The sequence below is a fragment of the Halyomorpha halys genome, unplaced genomic scaffold, assembly GCF_000696795.3.
Source record: "Halyomorpha halys isolate HHAL.00 unplaced genomic scaffold, Hhal_1.1 Scaffold1716.1, whole genome shotgun sequence".
In the NCBI taxonomy this organism is placed as follows: domain Eukaryota; kingdom Metazoa; phylum Arthropoda; class Insecta; order Hemiptera; family Pentatomidae; genus Halyomorpha; species Halyomorpha halys.
This window is the reverse complement of record NW_027104746.1, coordinates 64,414-68,791: the sequence shown is the minus strand read 5'-3', so window position 1 is coordinate 68,791 and position 4,378 is coordinate 64,414.

The following is a 4,378-nucleotide window of genomic DNA, read 5'->3' as shown; positions in this document are numbered from 1 at the left end:
GTTCAGCATGTCTCCTATATACATTCGATCAGCTGATCTCAGTCAGCTGACAACAAAGTAACAGCTGACTGAGATTTTAATTCCCACCCTCACCAGTTTATGAACAATCCTCGTAAACTAATCTAATACTAAACAGTGTCATAAATATACAAACAGCAAACAAAAACTATTTATAAAAAAAAAATCCTATACAATTATCATTTAAAAAAAAAAAAAATTCACAAACTTGCTGAAGTAAACACTATAAACATACTTTAAACCTAGGAATAAAATAAAAAAGGAATTATTCTTTGTATTTACAATAACATGAACAAGTTAAAATGAAAAAAATAACAATAAAGTAATACTATACAGTATAATAACATAAAAAACAAAAACTATTTACTATAAAATAAATTTCTATACACATATCATTGTAAAATATAAACACAAGCTCCCGAAGTAAACGCTACTTATAATATAATTTAATCCTAAGAACATAATAAAAGAACTCTTCATACAATACATGAACAAGTTAAAATGAATAAAACAATATTTACAAAAGTTAAAAACATTCTTAAAACAAAAACAATGAATAGAATAAATTTACAGTTGCTATGGTATATTCTGGATATGGCAATATGAGGACTCCCCAGCTTTTATTTTGTGATTCCTGGAAGTTTTTACTGCTCAACTTCCTGCAGACGATCGTCCTTATTGTCCTTATTTTGATCTCTCCCATCCTAACTGTGACGTGTAAATTCTCCCATACTACCCTCCTGTTTTTTTCTTTTTCCATTCTCCCCCGTGCTTTCTCCCATGACTTTGTTCGATCAATGTGGTTATCTCCTCACCGTCCACTGCCGTGCCCTTATAGTCCCGCCGGTGTCCTCGGAGTCGAAAAAGGATCTTAAATGATGAAAACCCGTAAATGTGTGCACCGAATGGTTATATGCCACTATCGCCATAGGCATTGCTACATCCGGTTCCAATCCCTTGTCTATCTGGTATAAGCGAAGATGATCGATCACTTAACCTGCCATGAAGGCGCTCTATTCCTCCTCTACTCTTTGGGTGGCCTGGTGTGTTGAGGTGCTTCCGTCCGATACGATGCGCTCCGGGACTCCATAGAATTGAAGCCACAACTGGAGAGCTGCCAATACTGCTTCCGAAGACTTTTCTTGCACCTATTGCGCCATTGCCACCTTACTGAAGATTTCAATCACAGTTATCCATTTATATCCTCTCCAGGTGTAAGTATCAAACTGTAAATCGTTAAGTGGGGCATCTGCGGTTTGTTTCCTCTTGTCTCCCTTTTGATGGGTTTCTATCATATTTCATGCGCAGACGAATTTCGCAATTTCCTGCAACCTCCGTGATTGTCTTCTTCATCCCCCGCCAAAAGTACTTTCTCTGTAATGCGTGCAGGGTCTCCAGGATTCCTCGGTGATTCGTTTTGCCCTGGTGATATGCTGTGGTCACCTCTTTATGTCGTTCGTCTTCCTGAAGGGTTTCCACTATTTGCTTGCGACGGATGAACCTCCTATCCATCCCTATTTATTCACTGCGCCATAGTCGCTTGATCTTTTCCCAAACGATGGCATTGCCTATGTAAAGGTGATGAGTTTCTCTGGGCCCTGAATCATCCTTCAACACTTTAAAAATCTGGTCGTCCCTCACCCATGGCTGTGATCAAATCGTCTTGATTTTGCTCCTCCCATACTTGCAACTCTCAACTTTAAGCAATCCAGTGGTCTTCGTCTTCCATACAATTTGCAGCCTCTTTTTGTTCATTATACCCTCCAGTTCCTCCGTATCTATTGGTCTTCCTTTCTCCGAGCTCTCGTTAGAGGAAGATTCCTCCCTATTGTCTTCCTCCGCTACATTCTATTCTTCATCCTCTCCCGGTGTCCACTCCCAAAGGGATTGTCTAGACGGTTCTCCAACCTCCTCTTTTACTGCATTTACTGTAATTTAACAGTTTAACTGTAACAGCCAATCGGCTACCACATTTTCTTTTCCTGGTTTGTATATGAAGTAACAAGTTGATAACTGCTATTCCTAACCCAAGCTGGAGCCTTCCCTAGTTGGTCACATCCCACAATTACTTTGTATTCCCTAGGCATACTTCCTACCATATGTACCTACATATTTTCCCTACTAAATCCCAACCGTGTCAACCCTATCTCCACCTCCCCCTCTATTTCACAAGGGCCTTCCGGGTGATTAATTTACATTGGGATTTCTGAATCTTGGTGTCCTTCTCCCATCATGTCCTCGTTACTGCCTCGGTTCCTTGGCTCCTCGACTTCTTCTCCGGTCTCTGATGCTCCTGATGCTTGCGTAGATTCATCTGAAGATCTACTAAACCTATGGTTGCTTCTCAGCATCTGTCGGGCGTTGATCTCCATTTGTTCGCCCCGGCCCATTTATCTTCTTCGATACATATATGGGCACTGTTTGGCTACGTGCCCAATTTTTCCACAACCGTGACACTTGCGGTCCTTACGCCGACTATTGTTTCTGGGTTTAGCTAGACTTTTTCTATTTTCTTGGTTGATAGCTCTCTTCTACCATTTCCGTGTTCTCCCCTCCTCCAAAGGTTGGGCATGTTTCTTGGCCGTTGGTATTCTAATCCCATCGGGGGGTGGACCCCGGCTCTTCTACCTCCATTCGGGCCTCCACCTCTCTAGCGCTTGTTTCTATGAGATCTTGAGCAATTTCCACAAACGAGCGCTCTTTCGGATATCCTTCCTTCTTCCCTTGCTCCTTTGCCAACTTTATCTTTAGTACATTGGATAAAAATTGCATCCCACCCTGTACCTGGATTGTTTCCATCATTTCGCTGAGTTTATCTTGTATTCTGTTAAAGTGTGCCAGTAGTACAGCGGCATATTTCCCACTAGACTGCTTTGGTTTTTTCGTCTCTCTGATCATCATAAATATGTCCTCTTCTGGGGCCCACCGTCCTCTTCCGTCTTTAATCTTTCCTTGATTCTTCCCCGAGGAGTCTCTTCTTCCGCCTGTTTCCCCGGTGAACCGTTCGAGGTCAGAAATGGGCTTCCCGAAGTCTTGGGTGGTTGCAGTGCGTACTTTGATCCACTCTAGTGTTGTTGCATGTGCTCCTGCAAGAGATACTGATATTGGAGGAAACTCTGGGGGTGGAGGATTCCCCTCTATGGGAGGTGCGTTCTGGACCACGTTTTGATTCAAAGCTTCCAGGTTAAAAACCGCTTGTCTAACGATCCCTTTGCCATTATTTAAAAAAATGAAAGAGAGAAAAAAAAATGAAGATGATAAAAGAACAACAAAATTTTTCTTAAAAGAAAAAAATGATCCGGTATCGAAAGCTCCCAGGTTTCGGCACCACTCAAGTATCGGTGAAAGCAAAATGTTAAAAAAGAGAAAAATGAATAAGATGTGACGCGTTTGAACTGCTGTAAAATACTCGCTTTATTGGGTTCGGTACATCTCTTTATATACATGCGATCAGCTGATCTCCTCAGTCAGCTGACATCGAAGTAACAGCTGACTAAGGCTGTAACTCCCCCCACCAGTTTACGAACAATCCTCGTAAACTTCAATTATACAATAAATTAATAGAAAATACAACAAAAATAACTATTTACAATAAAGAAAGCAAAAGATAGACACTCCTCATAATCGCTTATTACAAACTAAAAGTAAAGCAAAACAAAAATAAAATCATGAATTTATACAATTAAAAAAAAAATGCAACGTAATTTATTCAGTACATCGCCATGATCAAAGATAAATTAAAAAAAAAATTAATTACCACTTAAGAAAAGATAACACAACAGATAAGTTGATATGAGGACACTCCGGATTACTCTTGCGCAGGTGTTTCGGTTAGTGGGACTTTAAGTTGTTCAATATGAACGGTCCTGCGCTTTTTGGGTTCTCCAATGCTCTCAATAGTTACAACATTATGTTCACTTATTATTAAAACCCTGAATGGTCCCTCATATCGCTGTATCTTCTTACCCCTGTTTGATCCCAACATTATATATACAATTGTCCCAATTTTTATCATTCTCTTCCTATCTGTGAGGTTTAAATTCTCCCGAGCTACTCTCCTGGATTTTTTCCTCTCCAATTTTCCCCGGACTTTTTCCCATAGCTTTTTCCTAGTGACATGATTGTTGCTTATCTCATCACCGTCCCCCAACGTGGCCTTGTAGTCCCGCCGGATTCCACAAAGCCCGAAAAGGATCTCAAACGGCGAAAACCCCATAACGGTGTGCACCGAATGATTGTATGCCGCTATTGGCTTTGGCATTGCAACGTCCGGTTCCAGCCCTTGGTCTGCCTGGTACAATCGAAGGTGATCGCTCAGCGTTCCGCTTTTTCCATTCTCCCCCGTGCTTTCTCCCATGAC